The following is a 14365-nucleotide window of genomic DNA, read 5'->3' on the forward strand; positions in this document are numbered from 1 at the left end:
AGAAATTTGTACTTTCTGGACGTTCATTTGAAAGAAGATGCAGAAAAGCACAATTCAGAGAATTATTTTTACCCGGCCTGAGAGTATGTGACTCGCCTTTTATCTTCATTATAAATGAACCCAGACGAAATTCAAACTGGAGACATTTATTGGCTTAATATTTTTAAAAGAAAAGTATATCCGCAAGGTTGTATGGATATGTCTCCTGAGCCTTTGTGTTGTATTCGCTGTCCTTTCAAACATCAACTAACAAATTAAGCATTACTGGCGACGGAAATGTCCTCCAAATAAATTTAATACGGGTGGATTAAACTCAGTATTGTAACACAGACCCGAAAAGGCAAAACGGAATGTCTCTATAGTGAAACCAAATTATGTATCCATCAGAAAAAAGCCTAAACATTATTGCAGTTACTTCGTGTGTCCACTAGATGTCATAATTAGTTTCCTTACAAAACAGCTAATCGACGGGTTTTCCAATCAAATGTCCAATTTGACCACGTGTTTCAGAAAATACCTTTGGAAAGATTTGGTTAAATAATGGAATATACATATATATATTAACTTTAATTAAATATTTTGTAATATCGATGTTCGAAGTTAAATAATTTATCGGCGATTTGTAATTCCAAAAAGGCAGTAGGGAGCAATGCGGGTTTAAAGCCATTAACATTCATCCCTTCCTATTTGTGATGTGTTTTACACACAGAAAAAAAAATGTTTCGATTCAGAGCATTATCAATATATGATTTATATTTGTGAAGCGTAACGCTTATTTTCAATTACATGTTGTATTTGTAAAGAGCCTTTAACAACAGACAAAGTGAAAGGAAAGAATACATTAGTATATACAATTGACATTTATAAATGTATACATTTATCCCTAATATGTAAACCAGAGGCAACAATGGCAAGAAAACCCCCTGAGATGATATAAGGAAGAAAACTTGAAAAACTCAAAAGGGAACTCCTCCTCATCTGGGTGACGAACAGTACGCTTATACAGAATCGATTTCTATAACTGTCTACTAGATTATCAGAATTGCAGGTGTGTCTTCAGGAAATCGACGTGTATTAACTGTTCACTGGAGGAGACTTTGGTGCAAAACTGTTCGTATCTATTGCAGTTCAGCGCGTTGTTCTAGTTTCTAAGTGCTACTAAGGTTGTCTATGCGGGGGCTATGCTCATCAGCAGGGAGTGCATCAGAATATATCAGGCACATCACTGCATTTTGCTTACATGACAAAAATACTTGTCATGTAAAATTAGAGTGGTTATCTCTTCTGCTCTCTCTGAAACCTGTCCCATGTTAATACTAGATTAAATAGACGGTAAACAAAATATATTTATTCAGACATATATGTATTGTTGCAAAAGAATAGCAATCGAAACATTTTTCTTATTTTTGTATATTAATGTGTGGAAATATCTGTGTAGAATTTCAAATTTTTTTACCGTAAAGAACAATTTCAGTGATCTATTTCTCAGCAAAATGGCAGGCGGCAGGAAAAAGGGTAATTTAAAAGGTTTGAAAAGCTGTATGTGGTCCAGTGTTTGTGTGATTGAACGATGAGGAAAATATCGGTTTATTTCATTTATTAGTGAAGTTATGTTATTCAATCTATATACCTCGCTTTTTGTTTAGACTATATTTTGAATTATTGAATTATACAACATTAATATAGTATCACGAGTCTAAACAACAGACTATATTCTAACACGTTTTCATGTATTTTCGAGTCGTTTTATTCAAACAAGCGTTTTGACGCGATCAGATGATCACAGCGTGCAGTCGCCGCTAGAGGTCAGTGTTGTCGCAAAAAGGCTCGCACATAATTAACGTATTTGTGGCCTTGGATAATCTATGAGGCTCTTCAATTTAGGCTTACAAGCGTTTTGATTTGCAGACAACTTGCAAATAAATATAAATTTATCTTGAGATAAAATAATTCAAAGTCAGTGTACAAACAACGCATCACGCAACGTTAATGACACATTCATAGCTCTACTTATACCATCTTTTGGAATTATACACTGAGATTTGGTAAAGATGAATATGAATGCATTATGTTAAATACTAAAATTCAAAAACTAGATTTCGTGAAATAAGACATACAAGGGCACAGTATCTGTTTATTTTCTGCCACGATTCTTTTCTTATAGAGCTTACCTCTATTAATTATTCCCCCAGGACGCGATAAAGGTTAAACTATACAAAGATACCCGAATCTATGTGCAGCGTACATTTAGTGTACAATGAAAGAAAAAACGAAAATTGTCGTTTTCTGAACATTTTAACTAGCGTTTGTGACCTACATATAACCTAAAAGGGGGGAAAAACATTTAAACTGGTGACTTAAAGATTATGTAATTGAAAAACAGGAATTAAGATTAATCACGTAAATTATTCTGGTCAGTAGCACATACCCATTAAGCCCAGTAATTTGGCTATACTTACTTCATTGTACGTACAGTACTTTGGTTGCCTTTTGAGGGGAAAATCCAGAGGAAGCACCCTTGCCGTTTTAACCACCATAAAATAACGCCTAAAGGTTATGCTTTGTACGATGCAGGACGACTGATTATTAGCAGATCGAGGGTCAAAAGACAACTAGTGTCTTCCTGTCTGACCTGCATTAAACCGAGAGGGTGGACTTTTAAAGTGAGCACTTTATTAACACAAAACGAAAAGTCAAGGGTCAAGGACTTCCATCAGACCGGCCAGTCACTCTTATTGCCTGTCCTTTATGAGGAAAACCATTGTATTTTATCTAGCAATTAAATACAACCCGTGGATAGGTAGGAGTGTGTGTGTGTGTGTGTGTGTGTATGTTTAAGATCGTGGATTAAACTAAGCTTTATTTACAAGTTGTAACTTTGTAACTAGTAAGTAAAATCAGTATAATTATTTTTTTCTATATGCTGTAGGTTAAATGTCTGCATTGAAGACACTTAGTAGGCAATGGTAGATATTTCTGGTTAAGATAATAAAGTAAAAAAAAATACATACATAATTATTTATCTAAAGAAAGAAAGGAAAAAATGACCAGAGTACATGGGTTTGGTAGACGTGATTAGGATTATTTCATATACACCAAAGATTATTTAGCTATATTATTTAAACATTTATGATTATTATCTAGTCGTTTATTTAAGGTATGAGTGGACTGTTATCTACGAGTATTCCGTATCAAGCAAGTTATCGATTAAGATAAGTGAATAATATAAAACCCAGAAAAGTAAAAACAGTATAGTAGTTTGTTCTGTGTTTTCGGCTATAAATATGTGTGAATAATGACATTATCCTATTTAATCAGATAATGACTGTGAGTGATTGTCTGTGCCTCATGTCCCGAATCCCGACAAAAGGTGTAAAGAGGAGGATTAAGACCGTCGCGAGATCTAAATGCAATATTTGGTGATTTTTTTTTGTGTGGGGGTATAAATAATTATTTTTTTATTAGAATCCTTATTAATTTGCGTTTAAATACAGTATAGTTGGGACCTGTGGTCTTGATGCGAACGAGGCTAACTTTCAGTTAACCCTCTGACTGCTGATTTAAGTCTGGCTGGACAGAGATGTACAACATGTGTTCATTCTACAGCATATATAGCATAATGTTCGGTAATTAGCTATTTTACTGCGTCATTGTTTTTATTTATCTTTAAAAAATTGCGGTGTTTTATACAACAGCTGCAAAGCCAAATTATTGCAGGCCAATGTTTCAACGAAGCATTGAGAGTTCACCAGTTTATTTTGATATAGATTATTAACGCATTATCGCTCATGCTGTATTTATATATATATATATATATATATATATATATATATATATATATATATATATATATATATATATATATATATATAATACAGTGTTAACCATTACAGTTATATACACAAGTAGGAATTTAAAAATGTATTGTTTAAGTTTATTGTCTATAAAATACCTCGGTGTCGGAAAAAATTTAAATAGATGTCCGCTAGAAAGAGAGAGAGAGAGAGAGAGAGAGAGAGAGAGAGAGAGAGAGAGAGAGAGAGAGAGAGAGAGAGAGAGAGAGAGAGAGAGAGAGAAAGAAAGATGCATCCTCTCTCAGCTTTGATCCGCTTTTCTCTGATTGGCCTGTGGCCTGCTGCTTCTTGACGTCACTGCGGGAAAGAAGCGACAGTGCAGGCTTTTAGACCCGAAAACTACAGACTCCAGAGCCAGAGAGCGTCGCACCACACGCACGGAAGAGTCTGCTCCTGCCTCAAGCTCAGCTCGGCCTGTGAAAGGTCAGACAAAGCCACGAGCATCTTAAATAAAACACGAAACAACGGGCTTTATTGGTTTCCATGGGAGGAAATCCCCCATGTTGGAAATAAAACAGCTCAGTTTCTGCTCACTGGATCTTAAAGAAACGCCATCACAGGCATCGCGGACTTACAGAGGAAAACGCAGCAGGGCTGTTGCCGTTAACCATCACGATTAATTTGTTAAAATATTTTGTAAGTGAATGTTTCAGAAGTACAACACAGTCCTGGTAGCATGACTTTAGCGGCAGAGATCATGCTTGGAGAACACAGAGAAGACCATTTAGATGTGCCCAACAATCGGGCACTTAACACTTTGCATCCTGAGCACGACAGAAAGGAATACGCACGGCATCATAAAAAAAAGTAAGACTTTATATTTCGTTGTCAGAAATTGGACGTGATCTCTGGATCACAAGATCGTACCCATTATTGAATTGTCAGAGCATAGACTGGTCGCTGACAAGCATGTGATTATAGCCATTATTACCTTTATTAATGTTTGTGATTATCTTTTATACTCAGACTAAATGAGGAAACCAGACAAAGTGCTAACAAATAATTTTTATGTCCTTTCTACTCTTACACCGCTAAGCAGAGCCAATGAAAGTCATGTTAACTTACCGGTGTTAACTTTTAGGGGATAAAGTGAGGGTATACACGCTGCAGTAAAGCTCATTATAGCGGCATATGATAGAGATTATTAATAGTAGTAGTAAATACAACATGGACAAATGCAATCCTGTAAAAATGTGTGAATCTCTTCCCCAATTTCAGTATACCACGTGCATAAGGGTGGAATAATGGAATACAGGCCAATATGAAGTTTCTATAATGAGTTTTTTTTTACTTCACTATATTAGAATATAGTTATTTGAACTATGTTAAACTTAAAAGCTAAAAAATTAAAAATAAAGCATTCATTGTGCATGCCTTATCTTAAATATTATATGATTGAAAATTATAACGGTATTAACAAGATAACACGAATATAGGTTTGTTTGTTCCTTTTAAAATATTAATATGGTGTCCTGTAGTATACGTAGTAACATGACTCATTCACTTGCTATATACATCTTATTTAAGATGCAACACAACAAGTAAGTCAGGCAGTCACAAAGAAATCAAACCCCATGACGTCATACGCTGCCCGCGCTCCAGAGAATTGTAGGGTCATTATTAGGGGGTGGTGTCTACATTTAAATTAGTTACAGCTAAATAATAATAATTGCATGAGTTTATAAAAAGTATTTCTTATTTGCGGTTTTTTTATTTTAAGACGAAGAAATAAAGACAAAACTTTTTTTTTCGGCCTATAGAATGACATTTTTAAGTACCTGTTAATCTTTTTTTCAAGATGATGAAATTATTTTAGGCTATAAATAAATTATGATTAGTTAATTGCAATGCCATCTAATCAATAGAACCATTATATTTACAGCGCGATGCTGTGAGTAAAATACACCAAATGAAAATACTTTCCAGCAATTAAAAGTTAATTATAGGGAAAGGGCATCACAAAACCATTTTATCATGACCCACGTTAATAAGTAAGGGTTTTATTTTTATTGTTGGTCACAATACAGCTTAATTATGGCATAAGACATGTGACGAAAAGATTAATAATGCTGAAGTTTTAATGCCGTAATATCAAACAATGTCGATTCATAAACAATAATGAATAAAAAAAATTGTCCTGCTTGAAGTGTGATTTCTGCTCTCAAAAATTATTTCACCTAAAATGAACACACGTCTGTTAGGTTTTGTGCAAAGAGATATTGAGCGCTGAAAAGGCCAAAGGATCAGGAGGACTAATGTCTAACGAGACAGATAAAATGATCTATTTTAGGAATATTAATCTTGCGCTAGCAATTATTAGACAACAGGAACTATTCTTGCCTAACGGAGCTAAATGAATGACAACCTCAAAAAAAAGAAGAGAAAAGAAAAACGACAGCACCATAAACTCTGGTGATCACACTGAATAAATGCCCAGGCCTCCCTAATACAAACGTGCGCACAGATTCAGTGTGCATTAATAAACGAACGTGCTTCTCTTTGTTCGGTTGCTAAGATATTAACCTCTTTTTTTGTCCATCATCAGGTCGGCACCTACGAGATGCTCCCCGTTACTTGTGTCGCGTGTGAAGGGGTCGGTTGCTATCTTTGGTTATCTAGCTGTATGAGTGTTTCTCCTCCTTCATAAAGCTAGATAACCGAAAGTAGGAGCGGTCTCCTGTACTGCGCACTGCTCCTGCACTAGAGCATGAGCAGGAAAAATACTGACCACTGCGTGAAGAGCAATCATAGGAAAGGTAAGCAACTGTGTGCAAGGTTTTTTTTATCCAGAGATATGAAATATTAGCTGTGATATTCTCGACCCCCAAAAGCATTATTTTCACTTATACTTGACGATTGACATTCTACAACACAAAAAACGTGTTTTTTTTTTCTTGTTCTAGAATTTGGACACGTTGTTTCTTTTCAATTTGATTAATGATATTGTAGAACACAAAATAGATCTGTCAGCCTACAGATGTTTTTGTATTGACATCCTAAAGGCACTCTTATGCAATGCGTCACTTTCACCTGTTATCAACCATCTAAGCATTTAATTTGAGTGGCTTTCTAACTGCCCATAATGTTTAGTTAATGAATGTGCAGCCTTTTTTTTTTTTTTTTTGGTTATGCTAAGTATTTCCCGAAATCACCTATTAACGCTAATATGAAGGGGCGGGGTTAGCAGTACCAATTCGCGCGAATGCTTTTTTTTTTCCAGTTTACATCAACAATTTGCATGGGAATGTGTTCCAGATATGCCCCAAAATATTATCTCAATTCTCAAAATGAGATCTATTTGCAGCCAGACAGCAAGGTATTTTATTATTCTAATTAAGCACAATATAGCATACGTACTAAACAGTTTGCATTGCATATATGAAGCAAAACGTTTGCATTAAATTTGGTTCACATTATCTACACCTACTATACACTTCCCAGTTTGTTCAAGAAAATGGAACAGTTTAACTTTGCTAAAGCCCTATACCACATTCACAAGTCAATTTGTCCTTCCACAAGCTTTTCATCCTGACTGCTTATGTATATAGGACTCTGTCGATGTAGCAGTCTCACAAATGTGATGAACCACTTTCTTTCAGTCAACAGGGTTACATTACAGCCTATAGCACTCTTAGCTGTGAGGCCTACAGTGGCGCTCAATAGGCGTGTAGTGGTGCTCAATGGCTTGAGCACGGTCCCTACTAATTGGTTTGATTTGGAGGGACTTGTGAAAGGCCTGCACAGGGTTTTCCCACGACGGCACAGATTTCTGCCCGAAGTGGTTCAGGGGCCAGTGTGGATTTTTTTTCTCCCAACAAAAGAGAGTAGATGATGAGGCGGCTTATGGGTTGGCTGTCTGTAATTTGAATAATTACACACAAACAAGCGTGCACGCACACACGCACGCGCACGTTATATGACTTTAGCACTTTTTTCTATGGGAAAACAAAAGCACATCTACAGTTATCATAATTGCCACAAATGTCACAACCCATTACCAAATACAAGCTAACAGGTTTATATTGCAAAGATTTACTAATATTACATCTTATTAGTTTACCTTGATCAAAAATGCTGCATACAAAGACCACCCCCTCAAGGCTCACAAATGTTTTTGAAGTGTCCATCATAATCATATCAATATAATGCTTGTATACAAAATTTGCATGCAAAGTTATATATATTTATTTAAATTTATTATATATATATATATATATATATATATATATATATATATATATATATATATATATATATATATACACATACACACACACATACATATATATATATATATATATATATATATATATATATATATATATATATATATATATATATATACACATACACACACATATACATACATACATACACACACATATACATACATATATACACACACACATATATACACACACACATATATAATGTGTGTGTGTGTGAGATATATATATATATGACAGCAATACAGTTGTCTAGGACAACTGCTTCACTGATACAACGTAAAGCTTTGACAGTGGTCTATTTCTTTGGCATATCTATGTGGCTTCGTTAGTAGTTTAGTCACAGTTATTCGCTTAACCACAACATTAGAACCACATTACCAAGAGTTTCATTACAATGGACTCCAAAATCTGTTTAAATTAACAAAGACAAAATGTTCAGTTGAGCAGGATTATTATGTATGTCCTCATAATGTGTAACTACCAGTACCCATTACTCATTTTGTAAAACTCTAAGTGCTTCTTTTATTTATCAGTATGAAAGAAAGTCACAGATAGACCTGTCAAATTGCCAGTTCCTGACTAATTAAAACCAACAAAATAAAATTAGCAGAATTACTTTATGCAAGTTGTTACATCTAGGAAATATATAAACCTGTTCTTATTTATATTTTAAGTGCAATTATTTTAATTTAAAAAAATACTGTTGAAAGTCAGACATGTTTCTTATTCAAACCTCTAGCTATCTCCTGACAACAGTGTTTGCTTGATCGACCAGACCACCAGGAGCTGGCACAACACCAAGTGGTAAGAACAAGCACTATCTCAAATTGGGGTTTGCTGTGTGGTTTAGCAAGTGTGAAGCACATTTAAAACATGCCAATGAAAAATTATGGCTTCTAAAATCTGACCTTGAACTGCTTTACTCTACTGAGGCAAGCATCAAGGAAAGGTAAAATATATCCAGGTTCCTCCAAGGAAGCATTTGAAAATGGTATTTGCAGCCATGTTTTCCTCTCTGGTTCAGAAAAAGTCGTGTAGTATGAGATTTAGCTCTGAGTTTTTAATCAACTGCTTCAGATAAAGGATATGAAGGATTAATGATGTGACATAAGCAGCCTTTTTACCCTCTAGCATTTGTTTTGTTTAGTTATTGTTTAGTATCTATCAAAAAATACCACTTGGAATATTCCTAAATGATGACTAGCTTGAGCTGGAATTGGAAATGATGCTAATGCCCAGAACTCAATGATGCCATGTTAAAACCACAAAATATATTTTGTATGAATCCTAGATAAGATCAAAGAGACAGAGACTGAATTTGAATGTCTTTTGGCGTGCTTCAGAATGCGCAGTTAGAATGACTCCAGGACATTAGGCTGGGGGCTTCAGTGCAATAAATGAGCAAAGAGAGGAAATTATGTGTCTGTCTCCATCTCAATAATGATAAAAATGTATGGCTAGCTATCACATTACATATTACTGTTATGTAAAATTAATGCAAGCAAAGAAATTTTGTCATCATTCATTAACAATGATCTTTTCCAGCTAAACTGGTTACCCAGCTAAATTGAATAAGGGTTATGGGATGAAATTACGGTTGGATAGCGATTGATGGTGAAGCTGATATAGTACACCTATCCTGCAAGCACTACGTTAAACACACAACTATAAGATATAAATATCCAAAAAGCCAAAAGGTTACACAACCTGCAATATTGCATTTATTGTTCTACTTGAAGGACTGTTGGGGGGAAAAAAGCAGAAATGGTTAAGTCAACAATTCTAAGTTCTTTGTTGTGGGCTTGTTTTGCAAAGAACACAAAGGTATTACAGTTATTTTGCTCCCTGATATTTTTCCGCTATCTAAAGACAGATTATATGGTAGTTGCCATGACATCTGCTTTGGCAGTGATTAAAAGGGGCTTTTTATTTAATTGTGCTTTACTCTTGTCCCCCTATAGTGACTGCCAGGCCATTCACACTGTCTTGATGGAGCATAATAGCAAAAAAAAAGGCTATCTAAATGAAAGAGCAAAAAATAATGGTCAACTTTCATCCTCTTTCTACCAGCCACCTCCTTCAATCAACGGAAGCATTCAGTGCCATGCCTGCCTCCCGGAGCAGAGGGCGGGCAAAGAGAAAAAAAATGATGTGCAAGAGGCTACAGTTCATGTGCCAGTGGAGACAAAGAGGCTGCCAGTCGCCACGATCCCCACAGATGCTGAAGATTGAAGCTCTGAATGAGGGGCTGTCCTTTGAGGAAGCCATCTTGACGGAAAGGCTGGCTGCCTGCTTCCTAAAATGGCTGTGTTGGCATGAGGTACGTTTGCATCATTGCCTCTGTTTGACCAAGCGTTTGCCATTAGTACTAGTTCAGAGCAAAGCTTTGAGTTCAGTCTTTACTGGCTATGATGATCAGCTCATCAAATACCTCAGTCAATCCTGCTGCTTGACAATATGTTAACATATTACTCCTTGTTTTTAATCATGTTATTGTTGCTTCTAGCTTTTATAAGCATGTAGTGAAATTATTATACAAAATGAGCATGATATGCTTTCAGTCAGGAGAAATAGAAACATTTAAAGGTTACATATAGAACAAATACACAGTAACAAGATGCTCACAGTTTAAAATAATCATTCACATTTTGTAATTCCTGATTAAACTAAATTACCAAATATATTTTATTAAAATATGTATTATAAGCCAGCACAATGTAAGAGTGAAGTAGCAATAAAAGTTATGATAGAATAAAAATGACATAAGAACACTGTGATTATCACATCAAGTGTCACTTTACTACTATATGCAGAAAGATCCTCACTTGTCAAATTGTGTTGAACCTCCTGTAAAACGATCATAACTACTTCACATTTAGCTAAAAGGTGTTGCTATATATTCATATCCTTTTGACCAGTGAACCAGAGCTGACCCAGTTTGAAGTGCTCTCAGGCACTTTATTGAGTACTTTTAATAAAATTCATTTTTACTCTTCGCCAACTGCAATATAAAGACGTTGAAGTACTTACTCTATTCAGCCCATCATCTAATGTTGAGATTAATCTAATGACATGGCATCAAGGAGCATTCCTAACAACACGAGTAAACTAATTTATCAACAGCTAATTTACAATGTAGATATGGACTAGTATTGTAAATGTAGTATGGTGTACTTCAGTCGAGCAATTAGCAAAGAAAAATATTTAGTTTAGATAGCTTCTTCTGGTTTGCGCTACTAAAAATGAAAGAAAAAAAAGAAAAGAAGAAACACGTACATTCACATGGATGACTTTTTTTTTTTTTAAAGGCCAGTGTTTTTCAATAGTGTTTATTATCTGTCCATTATCAGACTATTCCAATATTAAAGGTTGGTATTCAAATGTGTATAGTTGTCATCTGATTAAACATTGAAGCCAACGAGGTTTTATTTCTCAGCTTCAGAGTAAAGAAACAAGTTGGCATTATTTACAGGCCTTGAATTATTCCAGTTTAGATCTCAACTGTCCAGGAGAAGATAACTCAATAGTAAAATATAATACATTCGATAAATGCAGATTGTTATTCCCACTAGTGTAACAGAACCCAGACCCTTGTACTATATTATTTGGTATAAGATTGCAACATTATAGATGTAACCACAGGTTGTACATAGGAACAACGCCAAATACTGCTCCAGCTGGTTCTCTCTCAATAAGTACATACAAAACGACCATATTTAGCAAATATTGGATAAAAAACCCACCACTAAATAAATGGGTTTGTCAATGTTTAAAAGCATGCGGATGTGACTGAAGTGATTTTCCAACAGTTTGTTATTATTGCGTAAAAGCATCATATCAGTGCATAAACCGCGTATCATGCACCAAAATGATACCACTGCAAGACTAGTAGGTTTTAGGCTTTTGTTTGTCCCTATGATGCAATACTGTTCTAGAAAAAACACACATTTGTCACTAATGTGTTTTTATGTATAAAATTAGTGGAATGACTGCCGACCGTGTGAACAATAGCTGCGCGTCTGCAACGTGTTTCCGACGTCCTGAGGCAGGACACAGCTTACCTGTAGGAAGAAGGCTAAAGACAGTCTGTCGTTAACAAAGGCCGGCTCTCTGTCCTAATCATTTATGTAAAAATAAAAAGAAAGAAAGAAAGAAAAAAACGCTGAGACAGGAAGTTAGACTCTTCGTGTGGAAGAAAGATAAGTTGGAATAAAAAGTGAAGACATAAGAAACGCTCTTGCAGGCTTCTTGTCCATAGGGGGGCAAAAAGGATGCAAAGGAAGCAACAACGCAGAAGCAGTGCGTTAATGAAAAGAGGGCACGCGCGGGTATTAGCATAATTGCATAGGCGCGCGAGCTCACAATTAAAGGCGCAGTGACTCTTTAATGCAGCCTCCATTTCTGAAAAGCGTTTTCTTTCATGTTATGTTTAAGTGTTTAATTGTGTGTGTGTGTGTGTGTGTGTGTGTGCGTGCGTGCGTGCGTGCGTGGGCTTTCTAAATGCCAATGTGTGCCGAGGTCATACAAGACGACATTAGCTCCTGAATTCAAGTGATAAGTCCCTGTATAAAAAAGAGACCATCCCAGGTATTTCAAAGCTTCCATTATGATAAACAACGTAATGAAGTGGTTTAATTTCCTATTGAAAGCCGTATCAAGTTAGGCCAAAGCGTTTACAATTATATATATATATATATATATATATATATATATATATATATATATATATATATATATATATATATATATATATAAATCAGAAGCCCTCAAAAGAATTACAGCTCTTAAAGAGAAATAATAGCACAAACGAGATGCACTTGCAGGAGAGCCCAGATTGAGTCTAAAGTCTAAATGTCATGCACATTAATGCATAGTGTGGGAGATGCTGTCACATCCATAATGGACATAAATGCACAGGGAACTATTAGAATGGTTAATCAAATGCATCTTCACAATGCCTATTGATAACCATGTGATGATGGTTGTTCAGGTTATGCAATGGAAAATTTTAGTCCAGAACTCCACATTCAAAAGTGGATTGATGTGTGTTACACATTTGGTTTTATTGTCATGTATTTACAATAAAAGAGTAAATCCAGAAATGCATCATCTTTTTTATACTATTATATTTGGCACATCACTGTAGTCTACATGCATGAGAAGAAGTGTCTGTGGATGAAAGCAGAGCACTTTGCCTTTAATAGCTGTTTTCTAATTAGGCAGTGTATTACTGGAGGAAGGGGAGGGGAGGCTCCCCTTCCTCCTTTGCTTCTCTCAGACCTTTATGTCCAAGATCTTCACTGGCTATGTGTAGATAAATTCACAGAACAATACAGGTAGCCACATAAAGATAGGATTTATGATAGATTTTTACATACTAGCTGCACACTCCAGTATGTAGTAGCTCTTAAAACTCACTTATTGCTTTATACATTTATTTTACAAATGTTATTTTGTGTATTAGATGAGAAGCAATTTGTGTGTGTGTGTGTGTGTGTGTGTGTGTGTGTGTGTGTGTGTGTGTGTGTGTGTGTGAGCATCGCGTGACTGATGCAGAGCATTGGCGTTAAGTGTTAATTATGCCACTTGGCACGGTGCCAATCCTATACCAGATCTTTCCAGTTTTCATCATGCAAATTGAATTGAGCTTTGTTATTGAGGTTTAGCTCTAAAAGCCACTGTGTATTTCAGCAGTGTAGGATAAATGTATACCTTCTGGTTAATTACGTAGTTGTGCAAAATACTACCTATCCGTTTACAACAAGGAACGGGATAATGACTGTACTGTCATACAACACAAACTGCATGCTTAGCATTTTTTTATTATTATTATTATTATTATTATTATTATTATTATTATTTAAATTGTATTCGCTTGAAGGGTTAATCTACATTTGACATATAAATTAGGCTGCGTAATTAAACCATGAATTAAATAATGATTATTATTTTTTGGATGCTGAAGCTGACCGCTGAATATATTAGTAATTATTTATAAATATAATTAGTATAATATATATTCAGCTGTGTGTTAAAACTGAATAATATTTGACCTGCATTGCATCTCAGCATGCATTATTATCTTGTGTATTTTGTATGCAGTACGTTGATTGGCTTTGTCTTTAATAGACAGATTTTGAAAATGTCTGATTATCCTATGTGCTATGTGCCTTCTTATTTTTATATTCTGGGGAGGAAACGTGGCTAAAAGGATAGAAATATCTGGTGTATAGGGGTAAGCATATAATTACTTAGCTGCATTAATAATTAGCATGAAGGTCC

The 14365-nt window shown here is 35.2% G+C and overlaps 1 long non-coding RNA gene across 1 annotated transcript; it reads left to right on the forward strand.

Annotated features, from left to right (window-relative positions):
* The first annotated feature begins 6405 nt into the window (after positions 1-6405).
* LOC310736097 lies at positions 6406-12243 on the forward strand. Its single transcript, XR_014536435.1, has 3 exons — positions 6406-6610; positions 8823-8887; positions 10154-12243. It is a non-coding gene; the product is annotated as an uncharacterized lncRNA (long non-coding RNA).
* The last annotated feature ends 2122 nt before the right edge of the window (positions 12244-14365 follow it).

Source organism: Silurus aristotelis (genome assembly GCF_946808225.1).
Source record: "Silurus aristotelis genome assembly, chromosome: 13".
Lineage (NCBI taxonomy): Eukaryota > Metazoa > Chordata > Actinopteri > Siluriformes > Siluridae > Silurus > Silurus aristotelis.